We start from the raw sequence: 24,289 nt of genomic DNA, 5'->3' as shown, positions 1-24,289 counted from the left end.
CCCTTTTTTGACTTGCTCTCCACAGCCGGCTGACCCCCACAACTCTGAACTGTCATTTTCCAGTTATGGCACCAGACCCACCAGTACAGGCTCATCCAGGGAGCAGTTTCTTGGCAGAGAGAGCTACACAAATCCAAATGGAACTCCCACCGCTTAACAGCCTAGATCTTTATTCACAAACAAGAACTAACAGCCAAGGGTCAACAAATGTGAAGAAAAAAAAATCACATACGTGACTCACATTAAGATTAACAAGTAAAATAATTGTGTTTTTAGGAAATAAAGATCATTCAGGAAACAAAACAACGTTAAAAGAGTAAGAAATGACTCTAGTGAGATAGGAAAGATGGCACGTGCAAAAGTAAGAACAGACTGCTGCTGCAAAAAAGGAGTAATCAGAGGACGAAAATGAGTGCCTGGGAATTAAAAATATGTTTGACACTAAAACAATTCAGTGGACAGACTGACTAAGAGAATGGGGATGGTTAACAACATGTCAGTGATCTGGTGATAAAGTCAGTGGAATCTTGCAGACCAGAGCCAAAGGCAGAATGATGGCACATAGGAGAGAAATGTGAAGCAGCATACATGTCTGCCCTTTCTTTTATCGGGGTTCTGGAGGCAGAGAACAGAGGTAATAAAAGGGAGGAAAAATTCAGTAGAAGATAATTTCTGTGAGACAAAGGCTACAGGGGTTTCTGAAGGCCCCCTCCTTTTTTTTAAGGAAGATTAGCCATGAGCTAACATCTGCTGCCAATCCTCCTCTTTTTGCTGAGGAAGGCTGGCCTTCAGCTAACATCCATGCCCATCTTCCTCTACTTTATATGTGTGACGCCTACCACAGCATGGCTTGCCATCAGTGCCATGTCCGCACGCGGGATCCAAACGGGTGCACCCCAGGCCACTGAAGTGGAACATGTGCCCTTAACCACTGTGCCACCAGGTCGGCCCAGAAGCCCCTTTTATATGGGCACTAATCCCATTCCTCAGGGCTCTGCCCTCATGACCTAATCACCTCCCAAAGGCCCCACCTCCTAATACCATCCCATTGGGCCTTAGGATTTAACAAAGGAATTTTGGGGAGACACAACATTTAGGCCACAGCAACGGGGCCAAAGAAAATGGTGTCATGAATTTTGCTTTGGGCATCGGAAATACTAGAAAAAGGAGGTGTTATTTCTGTTCCACTGTGAAGGACAAATATCAATTCCCACTGAGAGGCAAGGCATTACAGGCAGAAGGAAGAGTATATCAGTAGAAGTAGAAAGGTCTGAAATTTCCTGACAGGTTTGGAGAAAGAGATCAGTAGTTTAGTGTGGCGAGAGTCTGAGATCTATGGCAGGAAGTGAATACACATGAATCTGAAATGATAGGATTGTGCCAGATTGTAAAGAGCTCACATGCTATTCTGAGAGGCTTTTCTACCTGACACTATACATAGTTGGGAACCCTTGGAGAATTTTATGCAGCAGAGTGACATATTCACAATCTACTTAGCTCAGAATCATGAATAGAAAGTGGGTACTTTCTGATGAGCCATTCCGCAGACTCACCTAGATGTAAAAACTCAAGAGTACACAGAGAATTTCAATAGCACTAGGAACCAGAAATATTTCACCATTACCTGCTAGAAAACCGGAAGAACTTCCATGAGTTAAACCTTTAAAGCTTACAGGTAGACTGGTGGAACCATTCATGGTAAAATATTTCAAGAAATCTCACAAGCATAGACTTTCTTTCATCAGAGCGAAGGAATTAAAATCTCCCTCAGTATGGAAACTATTTAGTAGAGGATTCAGAGTCTTTAACACCCTCATCCAGCATCAGTTGTGAGCTGAAACGTGCATGTGGAAGGAAAGGAGCTGTGGGGCGGCCATGGTGAAGTTGTAGCTTTTAGCCACGAATGCAGAAACAGCCCATCCAGGAATGAGTTTTAAATACTGTACAAAGACAATAAGGTAGTGGTATCTCAATATTTCTTCTTAGACATCAGGTTATTATTTTAAAGAATGAGTGACTTTTTAAACTAGAAAGTTTCATGACACTTGGCTATTTTAAACTAGATATCTGGCAGCCAGCCCCAGTGGCCTAGTGCTTAAAGTTTGGCACACTTTGCTTCGGTGGCCCAGGTTCGGTTCCCAGGTACGGACCTACACCACCCATCTGCCATGCTAATGGCAGCTCACATACACACCCACAAAAAACCAGTGACATCCGCCATCATGGTGGAGTGAGCTCTTCCCTTAGACTCTCTCCCCAAGACACAATGCAAAGGACATTCATAAACCAACAGAGAACATTCCCACAACACAACAGACGTCTGAGAGACCCAGGCAGCCATACATTTGAAGGTGGAGGTGCTGTACCCCCGGGATGAAGTGGAAGGAGGTAGGGGGATCTCCTCTTCCTCCTTGACGGTGATCTAGGGCACAGGACTGCATGTGGCTCTGTGAGGAGAGTGGGAAGGGGCAGCTCTCCGCAGGAACACCTTTACTCTTGGAGCTGCCTACAGCTGTGGGAAAGCCCCACACAGAGGAGGCCAAGGAATTGCAGGGGCATCTTTATCAAGCAAGCACCCCGGCGGGGGGGGGGGGGGGGGGGAGACAGCAAGTGCAGAGCAGAATGCCCCCAGGATTCTGCATGCAAAACAAAGCACCTCTCCCTCCACTTGACACACCAGCTCAGCCAGAGGAAGGGACTCCTACCAGAGCACATGCACACACATTTCTAAAGCAGCAGCAGTGAGCGGGCAACGGCAGACGTGCCCAGTCAGCACAGATTCCAAAGGACAGGCACAGATGCCAGGGATCGCGGTGGGCTCAGAATACACAGCTCCTGCCCCTCCCACTGGTAGCAAGTAGAATCTGCGATCAGATACTTCCACTAAGGGGAAGCACAAATCCACCCCCTGAAATAGTACAAAAAGACACTTTAATACTCCAGACCAGAAGGAAAAGTGACAAGCACCCAGAAATCAATCTTGTCCTGAAGCCACAAAAATTTACAATATAAACGAAAGACCATTCAAAATAGCTATCATTAAAAAAATCAATGAGTTACAAGAAAACTTGGGAAAGCAGTTCAATGAAATCAGGAACAAAATTTAATGAACAGACAGAATTCTTCACAAAAGAGACTGAAACTATAAATAAAAACCCATCAGAAATGTTGGAGATGAAAGACACAATGAATGAGATAAAGAAAAATCTGGAGTCCTTGAATAACAGGGCTGATTTATGGAACACAGAAGCAGCAGCTTGGAGGACAGAAACATAGAAATGCTTCAGAAGAAGGAGGCGGAACTAAGATAAAAAAGAAATGAAAAAATTCTCCCAGAATCATCCGACTCAATTAGGAAATGCAACAGAAGGATTATAGGTATGCCAGAGGAAGAAGGGAGAGAAAGGAACAGAAAGCTTGTTCAAAGAAATAATAGCTGAGAACTTCTCAAACTTGGGGAAGAAACTGGATTTACAAGTAAAAGAAGCTAACTGAGGAGCTGGCCCCATGGCCGAGTGGTTAATTTCACACGCTCCGCTGCAGGTGGCCCAGTGTTTCGTTGGTTCGAATCCTGGGCGCGGACATGGCACTGCTCATCAAAACCACGATGAGGCGGTGTCCCACATGCCACAAGTAGAAGGACCCACAACTAAGAATATACAACTATGTACCAGGGGGCTGTGGGGAGAAAAAGGAAAAAAATAAAATCTTTAAAAAAAAAAAAAAAGCAGCTAACCGAACTCCTAATTGTATCAATGTAAAAACACCTTCTCCAAGGCATATGTTAGTGAAACTGGCAAAAGTAAATGACAAAGAAAAAATATTAAGGGTAGCAAGGCAGGAGAAAATAACCTACAAAGGAACCCCTAGCAGGCTTTCACTGAATTTCCCAGCAGAAACCTTACAGGCTAGGAGAGAACAGAACAATATCCTCAAAATTCTGAAAAACAGAAACTTTCAGCCAAGAAGACTCTATCCATCGAAATTATCCTTCAGATATGATGGAGAAATAAAAACTTTCCCAGATAAACAAAAGCGGAGGGAGTTCATTGCCACAAGACTCCCTCATATCAGAAAGAAAAAGAAAGGGTTAAAAAAGCCTTGAGCAAAGAGATAAATAGGCAGACAAAATCAGAAAACTGCAGTTCTCTATCAGGACAGGATAGCAACCAATTATAATATTGAAGATAAAGGAAAGGAACACATCAAAAATAACCGTAATCTCATCATTTTAACCACAAACTCACATCAGAAAACGGAAGTTAGGACAAAAGTAACTTAGAAGGGAATGAAGAAAGGGATGGAACCTGCTTTAGACTAAGGAAAGAAGAGGCCATCAGGAAATGGACTATCTCATCTATGAGATTTTTCAGATAAACCTCATGGCAACCACTAAACAAACAATCAGAACAGAGACACAAAGGATACATACGGAGAAAATCATTCTAGAGAACTACCAAACTAAACTGGCAGTCCGAAATACAAAGGACAAGAAACAAGGGAAATACAGAACGACCAGAAAACAAGTGATAAAATGGCAGCAGTAAGCCCTCATAGATCAATCATCACTCTAAATGTAAATGGATTGAATTCTCCAATCAAAAGAGAGAGAGTGTAGGCCTGGGCCAGTGGCTCAGCAGTTAAGTGCACATGTTCTGCTTTGGCGGTCCGGGGTGCGCCAGTTAGGATCCCAGGTGTGGACATGGCACAGCTTGGCAAGCCATGCTGTGGTAGGCGTCCCACATATAAAGTAGAGGAAGATGGACACGGATGTTGGCTCAGGGCCAGTCTTCCTCAGCAAAAAGAGGAGGATTGGCAGCAGATGTTAGCTCAGGGCTAATCTTCCTCAAAAAAAAAAAAAAAAAGAGAGAGAGAGTGGTGGGATGGATTAAAAAATAAGACCCAACATTATGCTGCCTCCAGGAAACAGATCTCAGCTCTAAAGACAAACAAAGGCTCAGAGTGAACTGACGGAAGATGAGACTCCAAGGTAATGGCAAACAAAAGAAGCAGGTGTTGCCGTCCTTAGACAAAACCGACTTCAAGATTAAACAAGCAATGGAGTGACATCAGCATCATGGTGGAGTGAGCTTGCCCGGGACTCTCTCCCCTCCAAGATACAACAAAAAGGAGCAACCCTATTCCAAAAGAAAATACCCTAAAAGCACAAAAATCCTCGGAGAGTCACGGCAGCCACACGACAGAGGGGGGAGAGGCTGGAGCCCTGCCTCAGAGGAGCCGGCACAGGGTAAGAGAGAACTCTGCTCCCTCCCCTAAAGACTGTGGTCACTGCCAGGGAGGCTCTGTGACAGAAGGAGTGGGGGAGGGGTTGCGCGTCTGTGGAATCACCCAGGACTCCCTAGGGCCCTGGCGGCCTAAAGGGAAGCCCTTTAACAGGGCAAAAGCTTTCACTCAGGGGTGACCTCATCAAGCCAAGACCACAGGAGACCAGACAGCGAGAGCTGATCGGGAAACCCGGGACTGCACGCAGGAGAAAGTGCCCCTCCCCTGACCCGCACTGCGCTGGGCCAGCTCAGCTGAAGGTGGAGGGCTCAGAATACACGGCTCTCGACCCCCATCCACTGGCAACAGGCTGTAACTGCAACAGAATACTATCACAATGGGAAAAAGACTCATCCTTCCAGCATCAGGCAATTCATCAAATCTCCAGACCAGAGAGAAAATAAGCACCCAGAATTCAGTCCTGAGGATGCAGAAATAAGTAAACTAAGCAACAATGAATTCAAAAGAGCTATTGTCAAAAAACTCAATGAGGTAAAAGAGAACATAGAGAAACAATTCAACGAGTTCAGGAGCTAGTCCACAAAACAGATTGAAACTATAAAGAAGAATCAATCAGAAATATTAGAGATGAAAGACACAATGGAAGCTATAAAACAAAATACAGATTCCCTGAATGCTCGTGGGGACACCACAGAGGAGCGACATGTTGAAATGCTCCAGACAGAGGAGGAGAGAGAACTGAGACTAAAAAGAAATGAAGAAAGTCTCCGAGAAATATCCAACTCAATGAGAAAATACAACATAAGAATCACAGGTATTGAATAAGGTGAAGATAAGGAGAGTAGAGCAGAACGCGTGCTCACAGAAATAACAGCAGACAACTTCCCAAATCTAGACAATGAGAGGGAAACGTGTCTGGAGGAAGCCTTCAGATCTCCTAGATGTGTCCAAGTAAAAAGACCTACTGCAAGGCATATAGTAGTAAAACTGGCAAAAATGAATGACAAAGAAAGAATACTCAGGGCAGCAAGGCAGAAGAAAATACCCTACAAAGGAACCCCTATCAGATAAGCAGACTTCTCTGCAGAAACCTTACAAGCTAGAAGAGAATGGAATGACATATCCAAAATTTTAAAAGATAAAAATCTTCAGCCAAGTATACTCTACCCAGCAAAAACATCCTTCAGATATGAGGGAGAAATTAAAACTTTCCCAGACAAACAATGCTAAGGGACTTCGTAGCCATGAGACCCATCCTCCCACACCAAGAAATCCTCAAGAAGGCCCTCATACCTGAAAAAATGACAAAGGGGAGAGAGGGGTCACAAAACACAGAGTAAGGAGACCAACAGATAGACAGGATCAGAACAGGATAGCAAATATTCAACTACAGCATTAGGCTAAAGGGAAGGAATACACCAAAAACAAAGACAATCTTGTCACTTTAACCACAAACTCATGACACAAGCTGGAATAAGATATGAGAATAATAACTTAGGAGGCGAGGTGGAAAGGGACTGAATCAGTTTAGACCAAGGAAGTAAGAGGTCATCTGAAAAGGGACTATGTTATGCACGAGATTCTGAATACAAACTTCAGGTCAGCCACTAAACTAAAAAGCAGAACAGAGACACAAAAAAGAAATAAGGAAAAAACAAAGACACACAGCATAAAAAACGGCATAATTCAATGGGTAGACCAAAACACACAGGACGAGAAACAAAGGAAATGCAGGAAAACTGGAAAATGAGTGATATAATGACAGCATTAAGCCGTCATACATCAATAATCACCTTCAATGGAAATGGACTGAACTCTCCAATAAAAAGACACAGAGTGGCAAGATGGATTAAAGAACAAGATCCAATAATTTGTAGCCTCCACGAAACTCATCTCAGCTCCAATGACAAGGACAGGCTCAGAGTGAAGAGGTGGAAGACGAGACTCCAAGCTAACAGCAAACAAAAGAAAGCAGATGTCGCAATACTTACATCAGACAAAGCAGACTTCAAGACAAGGCAGGTAAAGAGATACAAAGAGGGGCAGTATACAATGATCAAAGGGACACTCCATCAAGAAGAATAATAATACTTATAAATATCTATGCACCCAACACAGGAGCAGCAAAGTTCATAAAGCAACTGTTAACAAACCTAAAAGAAGATATTAAAAATAACACAAGGGAGGATGGAACACTTCCTAACACATTCTACGAGGCCAGCATCACTGATACCAAAGCCTGAGAGGGACAGCACAAAAAAGGAGAACTACAGGCTAATATCGCTGATGAACATGGATGCAAAAATTCTCAACAAAATTTTGGCAACCTGAATTCAGCAATACGTCAAAAGGATCATACATCATGATCAAGTGGGATTCATACCAGGGACACAGGGATGGTTCAACATCCGCAAATCAATCAATGTGATACACCACATCAACAAATTGAAGAATAAAAACCACATGATCATCTCAATAGATGCAGAGAAAGCACTTGACAAGATCCAACAGCCATTTATGATAAAAACTATGAAAAACAATAGGGATACAAGGAAATTACCTCAACATAATAAAGGCCATATATGACAAATCCACAGCCAATATCATACTCAAAGGGCAAAAACTGAGCGCCATCCCCCTGAGAACAGGAACGAGACAAGGATGCCCACTATCATCACTCTTATTCAACATAGTACTGGAGGTTTTGGCCAGAGCAATTAGGCAAGAGAAAAGAATAAATGGAATCCAAATAGGGGGTGAAGAAGTGAAACTCTCGCTGTTTGCACACGACATGAGCTTGTATATAGAAAACCCCCCAAAATCCACTGGAAAACTAATACAAATAATTAACAACTACAGTAAATTTGCAGGGTACAGAGTCAACTTACAAAATTCAGTTGCTTTTCTATACTCCAACAACAAACTTACACAAAGGGAACTCAAAAATATAATTCCATTTGCCAGCGTACCTAAAAAACTTAAGTACCTAGGAATAAATTTAACCAAGGAAGTGAAGGACTTATGCAAAGAAAACTATAAGACATGAGTGAGAGAAATTGATAGTGACTTAAACAGATGTTAAGAGACTCCTTGCTCATGGATTGGAAGAATAAACATAGGTAAAATGTCCATACTACACAAAGGAATCTACAGATTCAATGCAATCCCTATCAGCATCCCACTGACATTCTTGACGGAAACAGAGCAAGGAATACTAAAATTCATATGGGGCAAAGATCTCGAATTGCTAAGGCAATCCTGAGAAAAAAGAACAAAGCTGGAGGTATCACAATCCCTGACTTCAAAATGTACTACAAAGCCATAGTGACCAAAATGGCATGGTACTGGTACAAAAACTGGCACACAGATCAATGGAACAGAACTGAAAGCCCAGAAATAAAACCACACATCTATGGTCAGCTAATCTTTGACAAAGGTGCCAAGAACATACAATGGAGAAAAGACAGTCTCTTCACTACTATCTCATGACTAGGTACTTAAGCAAAGAACTGGAAATCAATGATTCAGAGAGACTTATGTACCCCTATGTTCCTTGCAGCATTATTCACAATAGCCAAGACACGGAAGCAAACCAAGTGCCCATCAACTGACAACTGGATGAAGATGTCATATACGTACATACACACACACATATATATATATTTACACACACACACACACACAATGCAATACTACTCAGCCATAAAAAAAGACAAACTTGTCCTATTCACAACAACGTGGATGGAACTTGAGGGTGTTATGTTAAGTGAAATAAACCAGACAGAGAAAGGCAAACACCATGTGATTTCACTCATACATGGAAGGTAAACACACGAACAAAGAGAACGGTTTACTGGTTACCAGAGGGGAAGAGGGGAGGGAGCTGGGCATAGGGGGAAAGGGGCACCTTGATATGGCGACGAACAAATTATAACGGACCACTGACATTTCACAAGGTTATAAACTCTTTTGACCTCAATTAGAAAAAAAGAGGAAGATTGGCGGCAGATGTTAGCTCTGGACGAATCTTCATCAGCAGAAAGAAATAAAAATAAAAAAAATAAACTAGAAATGTGGCTCAAGGCTGTGCACATCACCGAGTTCTCCAACTTCAGAGCAGGAACAAGGAAAAGATCACATAGCAACCTGATACGAACTAAGTAGAAATTACGTCTAACTAATAGGAAAAGGCTGTCCATTTCTCGCTCCTTCGTGAATACGCCGACGTGGAAATCAGAACATATATCTCAGCCATATGTCTTTGTCTTACTTTTCTTCAAGACTGTACAGCATGAACATAGAAACGTTCAGCTGAAAAGTCAGGAGAAGAGTCCTTGAAAGACTTCTATTTGAGGAAACAGAACTATATTTTAGAAAGCTTCTGCTGTGTTTGTGTTCTCAGGAAAATTCAGGAAACTGTTTGCTCTATGAAGCAAGACATGAAAACTTGTATAAGTTGAGGGACTGAGCTGTAAAGGGAGAGGGTGGCAAGGGAGAAATAGACAAAAGGAAAAAGAGAAAGTATTTGGGAAAGAATAAAATTTCCCTTGAGATTACATGCAGCTTAGAAACAATCAAGATCAGTTTTTACATCACTGGGAATTGAATCAATAATGTTGAAGCCATTCTTGAGAAACTCTCTCAGAAAGAAGGAGATAAAGGAAAAGAGAGAAAATAAGAAGAAGATTCCAGAGATGGAAAAAGATTTTCAATAGAAGAATGATTGGCATGTCTGAGGGAGAGAGCAGAGCAGATGAGAAAAATAATCTTTAAACACATCTCAGAGAAAACTTTCTTCAACTCAAGGAGGGCCCCAATCATCAAAAGGAACACATCAGATATGAGGCCAAATTGATGAGAAAAAAATATGACCATAACACATATTGAGAAAGTTTTGGAACTTCAAGAATAAATAAAATTCTCTAGGGATTTAGGAAGAAAGAGAAAAAAAGGTCACATTGGAATTAGATTGCTCATCTGCAATTCTAGGATACAATGGAGCAAGGTATGTGGACAAAGACGAGGGACAAAACTGTGTGAGATAAGCATTCGATACCCAATCTCTCACCCATGAGCGAAGACAAAAACAAAAAGATTTACACTAATGTGCAAAGACTCCCAAGATACACTATTCCATCTAGCAACAATACTAGAAACACAGTTAAAAGATGAGTCAGACTCAGAAAAAATAGGAGCAACACGTAAAATAGACAAATGGTTAATATCCACACTGAAGAAGGAGCTCCCAAAACCCAACTAAGAAATTGCTAAGGGGTAGGAATAAATAACTGACTGAGAAATAAATACAGATGACCAATAGGCAGCAAGGACACAATCCATTAATTAAAAATGAAACTGGCATCGAAATACCATCGGATCAAGAAAACAACAGGAAGAACATCACGTGTGGGAAAGGCCTGTGAAAATCGATACCGGGAAGAACTCTGGGAGAGCCTTCAGGGTCTGGAAGATCAAGACAGCTCCCTGGATCCAAAACTCTCCACAGTCATACAATCGACCTCCTCCAAATCATACAGTCAACAAGGAGAACCAACGAAGCCACACAGAAGCAAGCCTGTAGCGTCGCAAGATGGCCAAGATGACCACAACCTTCAAATGACCTGCAAGTTCAGAAAGAAATGCCAACTTCCAGCCCAGCTCCGACCACGACTGAAAGCCTTTGGCAGAGTGGAGAATTGCAAGGTTTAAGACTCCATGGAAAGGACAAGGTCATGGAGGAATCAGATAAAACACATCAAACCACCCTCAAAAGAGGAAGTCCAACACTACCTGCTGAAATATGCAACACAGGCGAAGGACTCGGTAGTCCTGGGCAGTGGCCACGAGCACGCTGCTGCAAGGGGAAAGGCTCTGGAGGTGTCAGCTTGGAGAAGCACTGCTTCTAAGGGAGAACCAGAAATTGGCAAAAGAGGCTGTGCTCCTCCGAGACGGGGCCATAAGGAAAGAGGATGGAAGGAAAGAAAAAAGGAATAGGAAGGATTTTGCATAAAGGAAAGAGAAACAAAATATACCCCTTAATTCCCAATTGCGTTATGTTGAAAGAAACTGCGCTTCACCATCCTGACAGAAGTGGGCTCTCTCACACTAGGAACCCTGTCCATACAACATCCAGGAACAGGAAAAAAAAAATTCCATACAAAGTTACTGTAAGAAGAAGAAAAACTGAATCATAACATTTCAGTCGTTCAAAATTTCTCCTCTGCTCCTCCAAAAACAAGAAGGAGAAAAAATACAGCACAACACTCCACATTTAATTATTTCAAACACGCATCGGAAGATGTTAAAAAAAGAAAAACAAACATCTAGAATTAGAAAGCCACATATTAAGGCAGAAACGGACACAGCACAGAAACACCGTGAGATCCGATCAATCTCTTTTAAAAGACAACAACTAATAAACTAAAACTAGAAGGTGCCTTAACAATCCCGTACAAGAGGGAGAGCTGCACTCCTCAGAACCCATCGAGACCAACGTCACTATCTTCTTCACGTCTGTCCTTCCAGCAAGACTTGGTTCCAAGGAGCCAAGACCACGGGGGCCGCTTCAGCGCCCGACTCCCGGGCACCGCACCCCCAGGCTGGCCCCGTGCCCGGCACACACCGCCCGTGCCATGAACGCGTGACGCGCACGAAGAGACCCCCTGGCGCCCCGCGCCGCACAGCTGTCCCGCGACCTGACGGGCACCTCTTGGCGCACAAGCCTGTTCCTCAGAAACACGCTCGCCTCCCACCAGCCCCCAGGCCCACGCCCCCAGGTACCTCTCCCAGATGGAATCATCTTCGCAGGCGCCCAGGTCGTCCGTGTCCGGCGAGCAGGAAGAGCGGGAGCTGAAGGAGGGCCACCTCAGGCCAGCGGCCATGGCTGTGGAGCACCCGGGCTGCTGTGCCCAGCGGGGACACGGAGCGGCGTCCACGGACACCGGGGGAACGGACGAGCCCGGCCCCGGAGAGAGCAGCAGAGCGCGGCCGGACTCCGCCAGGCTCGGCTAGGCAGGCGCGGCTCATGGACGCCTCCCAAGATGGCGGCCCAGCAGAGGCGTGCTACTTGGCGCCGCGGCCCAGACGCTCCCAGGCCGTTGCCCCGCCCCCTCCGGCGGTGGACTGCGGACAGGGACAGGGACACCCTCCTGGGAGAACTCCTGGGGCCCCGCCCACACGTTTCTGACCTTCGCGGAGCGGGAAGGTGCGCTGACAGGGACGCGGGGTCACCGCTATGCTCTCGGGGAACTGCAGCCTCGGGTTCCTCGAGAGGCCGCGGAGATTCTTACGGCTGACCAAGAACTTTTAGACAGAAAAGCATGAAACAGTATGTCTGAATTACAACTGCGCTGATGACCACCAAGGCAATGCAGAGAGTGTCATGAGGACATATAACAGGGGCACGATCTTGACTGCAGGTGTCAGAAAGGCCTCCTTGAGGGATCCATATCTGAGAGAAACCAAAAAACCCTGGAGTCATCTTTGATTCCTCTGTCTCCCCCACATCCAGTCTGTCAGCACATAATATCAGCTCATTTCCTCTTCAAAATGGACCCAGAATCTGACAGACTCTCAGAACTTGCTCTGCTACCATCCTGATCCAAGCCACAGCATCTCTGACTTGGAATATTCCAGTACCACTCACTCATCTCCCTTTTCTAGCCTTGTCTCCTACCGTCTATTCTCCACAGAGAAGCTGACGTGATCCTGTGAAAAGTCAAGTCACGTCACCTCCTTCTCCAGTTCAAAATCCTCCAATGGTGCCTACCTCAGAGGAAAAGTTAGGGCCTTACAAGAGCCTACAGCATCTGTACCCACGGCCACCCAGATTCCATCTGCTACTCTTCTCCATCTCACTCAGGCTGGCCCTGTGGCTCCTGGAACAGGGGAGGCCAGCTCCTGCCTCAGGGCCTTTCTGCTCTCTGTTCTCTCTGTCTGGACACCGTTAACCCCTATATCCACAGGACTCACTCCCTCGCCCTCCACAAGTCTTTCCCCAGCATTAACTTCATTGGAGCCTTCGCTGGCCATCCCATCTCCAGTCACAACTCCTTCCAACACTCCTACTGCATCTATCACCACCTGACATGCCAGATATTTTCCTTATTGTCTTTCTGGCTGTCTCCCTCCTGGAATAAATGCTGCCTAAGAGCTCCAGTTTTGTCTGTTTTGTTCACTTCTGTATCCATGCTAGAACACTGTCTCCAGAAACTGAGTAGGCACTCAGTAAAGAGTGTTGAGTGGCTGCCTCCATCTGAGAGATGACGTGGAAGCACTGCGGCAGGGAGGGTGGGAGAAAGCATTGCGGGCAGAGGGAACAGTGTGCTGACAGGTGCCAAGGGAGGCAGGAACAGGGCACATTTGAAGAACAGAAAGGATCCCTTAGGGAAGGGGGGAGTGGTGTGAAGGGAGGCTGGAGAAGCAGGACAGAGCAGGCAGGGCGGTGGAGACCACATAAGGAACTTTGGTCTTTTTACAACAGCCACAAGAAGCTAGTAAACTAGGGAGTGACAGGATAAAATATGCCCTTTACAAACCTCTGCATTCACTATGAGATATGGGTTTGGAGGAGGGAACAGTGACTGGGGTCCTCAGTCACCAGACTAGTGCCATAGCTCAGCCCACAGGTGACCTGAGCTTGGACTGAGATGGCGGAAGCACAGGTGGAGAAAAGGAGGTAGATTCCAGAAATATCGAACAAATAAAATCAACAGGTCTGGGTGATTGATCACATAAGGTGGTACACCAAAGGGCAGTTCCAAGCTGACTCCTACATTTGGTACTTGGGAACTGAATGAACAATGGCCCCATTCACTGGGTTTTGGGGTGGGGTAACAAGGAGGAGAACACGCGAAGATGATGCGAGAGCACAGTTTTGGAAATCATGAATTTGAGATCATTCTGAGACATCCTAACGGATCTTCCCAACTGGCAGTGGGTATCCAGGTGGCGTGATCAGATGATGAAAGGTGAGGTGTGTCATGCAATGTCCTGTAGGTTTTTACCTCATGGCTGATGGGGCATCAAAGGTTGTAACTGACAAAGTGACAGGATAAGATTTGTGATTCTGCTAAATCACCCTGGCCACAGCATGATCACTGGGGTGGGGGAGGGGGTTAGACCAGAAGCAGGTCCAACACCAAGGCCGTGGTGCAATAGACCAGGTGAGAGAACAGACCTGAGCAAGGGCTGCAGCGGTGGGGACGGAAAAGAGCACAGACCTCCCTTTGTCACCACCCATCTCCCCCACAGCTGCTGGGAGTTTTCTACAACACACCCCAGATCATGTCAGTTCTTCCACTTAAAACCCCTCACGACCTTCCATTAGACTTGACACCTTCTACATCTCATTCTCCCACAACCTCAATGGAATTCTCTCTTGCCACCCATTCCCCCACCCGATGTCAATGTCTCCTGACACACTATTCTGCTTCAATCTGCATCCTGTTTAGCTCATGCTGTTTTCTCCTGCCTGGCAAACACCTATTTATCTTTCTAAAACTCACTTCCTCCTCTGTGAAAAGAAGAAAAGAAGTGCTGACATCCAGGAGCTGCTCCGGTACCACGAGCCAGGCTTTCCTGTTGTTAGAAGCTGGCCTTGTGCTCACACAAGCCATGCTGTTCACCTGTTGGACATAAACTTCTCACAGACACCAGCACAAGGTCATGCTGCAACAGCAATGATGTGAGACAAAACAAGACCACTTCATCATTTTGCCTAAACAGACAAACACAAGGCCGTCGTGCCATCCAGAAAATACCAAACATCCCTCTCTCCTGCCTGAAGTGAGCAACTGTGGGTTCTTTATGAATTACGGCGTTTGTCTCACTCTAGTCACAACTCCTTCTAGAAAGGATTGATTGAGCTACACGATCACAGGATTGTCCCTGCCTCCTCTCAGCACCCAGTCCAGAGCAAATCCCTGCTTCCTTGAACCCTCCCCAAACTATCCAACCAAAGGCCAAATCCTGTAAGTTCTTTCTAACGCCCTCATCCTGATAGGCCCCAGAGTTCCCTATGATGTGAGGCCTCCCTCATTACAAAGAGCAATTAAACCCAACTGGTTTACCTACTGATGTGTTTCTGGTGGTCTTTGCTGGAGGACATTGCAGTAGGATAGGTTGGTTAAGTTTCTTGGAGGAAGTGAATGGAGTTCCAATCTGAAGGCTTCTATTTTCTATGTTAAGCATACTCAAAACATCACCCATATTATCTTGAGAATGAAGGGTTGGGGGGAGTAAATCAGAAGTTTGTGGAAAACGTCTGAATTATATATTCTGGAGCATGGGAGAGTGACTTGACAAGAGAATCCTACTAGAATGGTCAGGCTCTGTGAGGGCACAGGGGAGGTGGGGTGACATGAACTCAAAGTAGTACCCAGCTGCCCCGCTCTGAGTCCTATCTCCGGTACTCAAGACAAAAATGGGTAGTTTGGTTTTGGGTTTACTGGGACTAAAGGGCAAGGGAGAGGAAGGCATTGCCAAGAGAATTAATCATGGATGGACTATGAAGTCCAAGCTCAGCTGAGAGGTAACAGCATAGAGGAAGCATCTAAAGGATAGAGTACACCATGGAGGGCCTGAGGAAAAATATGCTGAGGGCCTAGCTGAATTAAGTGACCAAGCAAGCTGGAAAGAAGAGATCAGGGCTGGAGGGTGCTGCACTGCTCATTTGTCAGGTGGTGCAGCATCAGGATGCAAATCCAGGGTATTATGGTGGGAATGGGGACAGGTGGATGAGAAGAGGTCAGCAGTACAGATGAGGTATTGAAGAAAATGAGTACCCCGTGTGCAGGCTCAGTCCTCCGCATGCACACTGAAGTCAACTAGGATGACAGCAAGAATTGAGGCAGAGAGGAAAGCTGTGGGCCAGGCGATCAAGTCTTCAATGAAACAGGGGACTAATTAGGCAGAAAAGAGTAATGAGGAGGAGAGGGTGCTCCAGCTGGGGACTATAGATCTCAAAGAAATGGTGTGGGAGGACAAAGAGCAGAGAGGACATAAATCTCGTACCTCCTAATCCTGAGATCTGCAGGCACCACTTGACGGGGCTTCAAGAAAAGGATATTCCATAGGCAGGGCCAGGGCCAAGGCAAAGAGAGGGAGGGAAGGGCTAAGAAGAGGCTGAGGAAATAGAGGAGGCTGGCAATTATGGAGTGGTAATTTCAAGGACACTGTGAGGCTTTGGGGGGTCATTGTTAAAAAAATTAAAAGAGTGGAGAGCTGACTTAGGGTCGCAGCATGATGGGAAGATAAGGAGACGAGAGAATGGGGAGTGGGGAGAATTTAGCTATCATGGTAAGCACTCAACAGATATCTGCTGAAACAAGTGGAATTATTAGGCATAAATCTAGTGTATCCAATCTGAAGAGTCCTAACTATCAGACTGTAGGAGTGACAGCACGAGGTCATGATGACGGTGATGGTGATGGTGATGGTTTGAGGATGATGGGGTGGTGGTCATGACAATAACTACCAAACTTGAACACCTACTGTGTGCCAAGGACTGTTGGAAGCACTCCACATTTAATCCTCACAACCCCCATGAGACAGATGACCTCAACAGGGTCCCCAGATGGGCTCTGTACCAAAGGAGGGAGAAAATGAAAACAGAAGTAACAGAAGTGTAGAAGTGGCGGATCTTGTCAAGATGGCGGTGTAAGCAAACTCTGAACTCATCTCCTCCCATGAACGCAACCAGGTTACAATTATTTTTGGAAAAATTACCCTGTATAGAAAACTGAAAACTGGATAAAAAGAACCCCCACAACATGGGACAGTCCTGACAAAGGCAGAAGGGCCAGAAATTCCAGCTGGAGAGAAAAAAGTCACCTTTGGGAGCAGTGGAGTTTCTCAGCTGGCCAGGAGGGAGCCACCCTAGGGTATGCAGCCCTCCCTGGAGGGGTGAGGTCCAAAGCAGGGGCCAATACTACTAAAAGCATCCTTTAGACTCAGCACAACTGAGACGAGGGTCTTAGTATCTGGCTTCGCTGGCTATTAACTACAGCAGGGAATACCCCCAGAAAAGCTGTCAGATGAAAACTGAAAAGAGTCGGGTCTTAAAGGGCCCATGCACAAACTCACCTGTCTCAGCAAACTAAAATCACCAGAGAGAAGGCTGACAGTCCTTGGGTGAAAAGAGACTCACCTGGTGGGCTCTGGGGGCATCTCGGTGAAAGGAGAGACCTCTCCCGAGACTGAGACATTGGTGGGGGCTATTGTTCTGACATGGTCCAGGCGTGCTAACTCAGACCCCAGCAGACACCACTGAGGTTCTTCCCCTGGCCTGTTAGCCCAGGGGGCTGCCATACCCACTAGAGCACAGATCTAATCCAGTTCAGCCAGGGCAGGCAGGCGGCCCTAGGGACCTGCCCCACCCAACAGCAAGCCCTCAGGCTACTTGTCAGCCTGCATTGGCTGAGTGTCTTGATCCCCTACAGGCAAAAATCGGTTGTGTTTCTATACGCTAACACGAAGTAGCAGAAAGAGAAATTAAGAATACAATCCCATTTACAATTGCAACAAAAATAATAAAATACTTAGGAATAAACTTAACCAAAGAGGTGAAAGATCTGTACACCGAAAACTGTAAAACATTGTTGGAAGAAATCAAAGAAGACCCAAAGAAATGGAAAGATATTCTGTGCTCTTGGATTGGAAGAATTAACATAGTGAAAATGTCCATAGTTCCTAAAACAATCTACAGATTCAACGCAATCCCTATCAAAGTTCCAGCATTTTTTACAGAAATAGAACAAAGAATCCTAAAATTTATATGGAACAACAAAAGACCCTGAATAGCCAAAGGATTCCTGAGAAAGAAGAACAAAGCTGGAGGTATCACACTCCCTGATTTCAGCATATATTAAGAAGCTCTAGTAACCAAAACAGCATGGTACTGGCACAAAAACAGACACACAGATCAATGGAACGGAACTGAGAGCCCAGAAATAAACCCACACGTGTATGGACAGCTAATATTCGACAAAGGAGCCAAGAGCATACAATAGAGCAAGCAGAGTCTCTTCAATAACTGGTGTTGGGAAAACCAGAGAGCCACATGCAAAAGAATGAAAGCAGACCATTAACTTACACCATGCAGAAAAATCAACTCAAAATGAATTAAACAGGATCCTTGGCCATGGCGCGAAGGACAGAGAATGCAGCCTGGGGAACCAAGCGTCGCTGTTAACAGTCAGTCCGGGCTCAGTTCCATTCAACAAATGTTGACTGAGCGCTGACTCACGGCGGGAACTGTGCTGTGGGCTTTGCACACCTGCTCGCCTTTGTTGTGAAGCAGGAAATGTGCGGAAAACTAGGGAGCGGTGAAAATGGACTAGAGCTACCGGTTACAAGCATCAGCAGCTGAATTTCAGGAACAGCATATTCGGTGAAAGAAAGAAATAGACATTCGGGTAAAGTTCAAACCAAGCAACAATAATATCGCTTAGAGAAACATAAATCCACGGAGGAAAAATACTACACAGAAAAGGAAAGGAATGAGGGAGAAAAAACAGCAATCAGGATCTGCCACCTTGAGGAAGTGGGGCGGGTAGGACACTGGCTGACCGAAGAACGGGAATGGGGAAGGAGTACAGAGACACCCCAGTGATTTCTCCAGTTGGGATCTGCTCACTTGTGTTTGTTTCACAATTGTGCATACTGAAGATGTTCACAACGCATTTTCTACTGGACTTACGGTAAAATATTTTCTAAACAAATAAAAGAAGTATGGTTGTGTATTTCATTTCCCATCGGGTAGAAGGGAACGCACAGACGTAGACTTGAAGAACCTTAGATCACACGCACACGCAAGCAAAACCACCAACCAACCAACCAACCAACCAACCGCAACAACTTGAACGTCGGACCCGAAACCATGAAACTTCGAGAAGAAAACATAGGCAGTATGCCCTTTGACATCAGTCTTAGCAGCCTATGTTAAAGTACCACGTCTGACTGGGCAATGGAAACAAAATATAAAATGAACAGATGGGACTACATCAAAGTAAAAAAATCTTCTGCATGGCAAAGGAAATCATCCACAAAACCAAAACGCAACCTGACAACTGGGAGAAGATCCTTGCAAACCGTATATCGGATAAGGGGTTAATACCCAAAATACAGAAAGAACTCATGCACCTCAACAACAAAACAAATCAACAACCCAATTAAAAAAACGGGCAAAAGATCTGAGCAGTGACTTCTCCAAAGAAGATATCCGGATGGCCAAGAGGCATATGGAGAGGTGCTCAACATCATTAGCTATCAGAGAAATGCAAATCAAAACTACAATGAGATGTCACCTTACTCTGGTCAGAATGTCTCTAATTAACAACACAGGAGACAAGTGTCAGAGAGGATGTCGAGAGAAGGGAACTCTCCTGCACTGCTGGTGGGAGTGCAGACTGGTGGAGCCACTATGGAAAGCAGTAGGGAGTATCCTCAGAAAACTAAGATTAGATCTACCGTGTGATCCAGCTATCCCACTGCTGGCTATTCATCCAAAGAACTTGAAAACACAAATGCAGAAAGACACGTGCACCCCTAGGTTCACTGCAGCATTATTCACAGCAGCCAAAACTTGGAAGCAACCTAGGTGCCCATCAACGGACGAATGGATAAAGAAGATGTGGTCTATATATACAATAGAATACTACTTGGCCATAAGAAATGATGAGATCCGGCCATTTGTGACAATCTGGATGGACCCTGAGGGTATTATGTGAAGTGAAACAAATCAGAGGGAGAAAAGTCAAACACCGTGTGATCTCACTCATGAGCAGAAGATAAAAACAATGACAAACACACACAGAGCAACAGAGATTGGATTGGTGGTTACCATAGGGGGAGGGGGGAGGGGAGAGAGCAAAAGGGGTGATGAGGCTCACATGCGAGGTGACGGACGATAATTAGTTTTTGGGTGGTGAACACGATGTAATCTACACAGAATTCGAAATATATTACAACGTACATCTGAAAGCTATATAATGTTAGAATCCACTGTTACTGCAATAAAATAAAATAAAATAAAATAAAATAAAGAAGTGTAGGAGCCTCAAGAGGCTGACAGGCTTTTGGAACGTTATTCTAGGGGTTTTTATGGCTTAGCTCAGGGCGGCAGACGCCAGCCTGAGACACAGCCATGACACAGTCACTAACTTCAACTAAATTATATTCCAACCGGAGGAAAATCAAAACTACTATAATAAGAATAATTTATTGAAGGCCTCACTCTGTGCCAGATACTGTGCTCACTGCTTTGCACCAACTGTCTCATTTAATCCTCACATCCAAAAGCTAGGTTACCACTAATCTCCCCATTTTAAAGGTGAGGAGGCGGAAGCAGAAAGATGGCAATCTGCCTGGAATTCCCATAAGGATTCTCTATTTAACGACGTGACTTTTTGACAAGATTTAAAGGTTTAACACATTACAGTGAAGATGCAGATCCCAGTATCACAGAAAGTGGAAAACACTGAGTCCTGCCAAATGTATTAAAACGCTAATTATGGATCCTCACAGTCTCTTTGCGTGTTTCTTCAGATGAGGGAAAACCCAGTGTGAAAAACCGCTGATGAGATGTCTCCAGATGAGGAATATGTCTGGTCTTTAAAGCCGGGAACTATCCCAGTAGATTCTAAGTCAGTGGGTCCAGAGCAGGCCTTGAGCGTCTCCGTTCTTTTCAAAAGCCCCACAGACTACACTTCCGTGCCCTGGGAGTTGGGAAGTACAGCCATGCCCTACACCGGGACGTTTCAGTCCACAACGGGGGTCCCATAAGATTAGTCCCGTAGAGCCTAAGTGTGTAGGAGGCTCTGCCATCTAGCTTTAGGAACTCCGTGGTGTTTGCACGATCACGAGATTGCCTGACCATGACACACTCCTCAGAACTGATGCCCACTGTTAAGCAAAGCGTGACTGTACTGCCTTAGATTCTCCACGGTTCCAGACCCTGCACTGTTTGGATGACTGCACACGCAGAGGGCACCGTGTATGAGGCAGAGAGCAGCTTCAATCACACAAGCTCTCGACAGAGAGTCAAGGAAAGGCGTGCTCTGCTTACACGACTCTCTACTTTTCTCTGCGTCTCAACTATTTTACAGCTAATCTACTTTTTTTAACCGAGCAGCTTTGCCAAAAACATGTTACCAACAAATACTAAACAAACCAATATAAACAAGACATATTAAATAAGCCTAACCCTAAAATGCTACTGAAAAGGCTTTTATTTCCCTGGGACAATTTTGACAGCATTAGATTCTTTTACAAAGAGCAGCCAAGTCGAGGGAGATTATTTCTAATTCCACAGTGCTACAGATGCGCTCAGTAGCAACTGCAAGCTGGAAAGGAAACAAAGTTGGGTGTCATCCATTCAAGTTCACACACTTCACCAGGGACAGCCTCCAAGCCTTTAATACTTACGCATGCATTTATCCATTTATTTCATCAACCACTACTAACGCCTACCAAAGGCCAGACAGTGCTCTAAGTACTTTGCGGATAGGAAATATCCTTTCACCTTTACACTAACCTATGGAGTGTGTATGATAATCATCCCCGTTTTACAGATCAGGAAACTGACACACAGAATGGTACAGTAACTTGCCCAAGTTCACAAAGCCCGTAGGTGGCATGGCTAGGACCCATTTGACATGAGTCTGGCTCCAGAGTCCACGTTCCGAATCACGACACTTAGTCTCCAAAAACCTATAGAAAGCGTCAGCCTTAATCGAAAAGTTTTGTTTTCCCCAGCCTACAGTCCCTACGCGGCCCCAGTCTCCAGGGCATTCTTTCAGCTCCTCTGACAGGCCATACTCCTCCCTTGCCCTGTCCCAACACTCTCCCGCACAAGTCCTCCTTTTCTTGTAGGCATCTGCTCTCAGCTTAAACATCACTGCCTAAGTCACAAAGTCTATCAGTAAATGCCGTATTTCTCAGCACTCAACACAAAATTGCTTTCACATATCTCCTAGGTAATTAGTTGCTGCCTATCTGTCCTTTCCAACTAGGCCGTGAGGCCCAGTACGTCAAACACCCTGTCAGTCTTGCTCCTCAAGTGTCCAGACCACTGAACACGCACCAACCAGAGGAAAGGAAGGACTTGTCCCAAAGTCACTTCTCCAGACTATGTGGAAGGAGGGAACGGACGCAGCACCCTCGAGCCTCACGCTTTCTTTGCCATACTTTCAAGTGTGGGACACATACCTGTGCTCACAACGCTCCCCGGACAGCCCCCACTGCAGCCCTAACAGGTGGACTTCCGCACAGTCAAGGGCTTTGGAAAGCACTGGCTCTGCACACAAATATCACGTGGCCCTCGACAGGCCACTTCCCCTGAACCGGCCTGAGCTTCGGGGGCACAACAGGCTTCAGGAAAACCCCAACGGAACGTAGCCTCTAAAACAGGGAGACCTGCACGCCTCAGAACGCATGGAGACCAGTGTCGTTATCGACTTCGCGTCTGTCCTTCCAAGGAGCCAAGACCACGGGGGCCGCTTCAGCGCCCGACTCCCGGGCACCGCATCCCCAGGGTGGCCCCTGGGCAGGTGCCTGGCACACACCGCCCGTTCCACGAACGCGTGAAGTGCACGAAGAGACCCCCTCGCTCCACGCGCCGCACAGTTGTCCCGCGACCTGACGGGCACCTCTCGGCGCACAAGCCTATTCCTCAGGGACAGACTCGCCTCCCACCAGCCCCCAGGCCCACGCCCCCAGGTACCTCTCCCAGATGGCATCATCTTCACAGGCGCCCTGGTCGTCCGTGTCCGGCGAGCAGGAAGAGCGGGAGCTGAAGGAGGGCCACCTCAGGCCAGCGGCCATGGCTGTGGAGGGCCCGGGCTGCTGTGCCCAGCGGGGACACGGAGCGGCGTCCACGGACGCCGGCGGAACGGACGAGCCCATCCCGGGAGAGAGCAGCAGAGCGTGGCCGGACTCCGCCGGGCTCGGCTCTGGGCAGGCAGGCGCGGCTCGCCGACGCCTCCCACGCCTCCCACGAGGGTGGCCCAGCAGCCGCCCAGACGCTCCCCCCCCCCCCCCCGCTGCCCCGCCCACTCCAGCGGTGGACTGCGGACAGGGACAGGGACACCCTCCTGGGAGAACTCCTCGGGCCCCGCCCACACGCTTTGGACCTTTGTGGAGCGGGAAGGTGCGCTGACAGGGACGCGGGGTCCCTGCCAAGCTCGCTCTCGGGGAACTGCAGCCTCCTCCCTCGGGTTTTACTTGAAAGTCAGACTCGAAACCATGCAACGTCTACAAGAAAACATAGGCAGTCAGCCCTCTGACATCAGTCTTAGCAGCCTATGTTCAAGTACCACGTCTGACTGGGCAGTGGAAGCAAAATACAAAATGAACAAATGGGACTACATCAAAGTCAAAAAATCTTCTGCACGGCAAAGGAAACATCCACAAAACCAAAACGCAACCTGACACCTGGGAGAAGATCCTTGCAAACCGTATATCGGATAAGGGGTTAATACCCAAAATACAGAAAGAACTCATACACCTCAACAACAAAACAAATCAACAACCCAATTAAAAAAACGGGCAAAAGATCTGAGCAGTGACTTCTCCAAAGAAGATATCCGGATGGCCAAGAGGCATATGGAGAGGTGCTCAACATCATTAGCTATCAGAGAAATGCAAAGAAAAACTACAATGAGATGTCACCTTACTCTGGGCAGAACGGCTCTAAGTAACAAGACAAGAGACAAGTGTCGGAGAGAGGATGTGGAGAGATGGGAACTCTCCTCCACTGCTGGTGGGAGCGCAGACTGGTGCAGCCACTATGGAAAGCAGTAGGGAGTATCCTCAGAAAACTAAGAATAGATCTACCGTTATGATCCCGCTATCCCACTGCTGGCTATTCATCCAAAGAAGTCGAAGACACAAATGCAGAAAGACACGTGCACCCCTAGGTTCACTGCAGCATTATTCACAACAGCCAAAACTTGGAAGCAACCTAGGTGCCCGTCAAGGGAGGAATGGATAAAGAAGATGTGGTATGTATACACAATGGAATACTACTCGGCCATAAGAAATGATG

General features: G+C 46.1%; 1 pseudogene; it reads right to left on the bottom strand.

Moving 5' to 3' along the window:
* LOC138922105 (heparan sulfate glucosamine 3-O-sulfotransferase 4-like) overlaps positions 1–24,289 on the bottom strand; it is a 144,871-nt pseudogene that overhangs the window by 12,065 nt on the left and 108,517 nt on the right.

Source organism: Equus caballus, unplaced genomic scaffold (assembly GCF_041296265.1).
Source record: "Equus caballus isolate H_3958 breed thoroughbred unplaced genomic scaffold, TB-T2T haplotype2-0000451, whole genome shotgun sequence".
NCBI lineage: Eukaryota > Metazoa > Chordata > Mammalia > Perissodactyla > Equidae > Equus > Equus caballus.
This window is presented reverse-complemented; position numbering and strand designations above follow the sequence as displayed.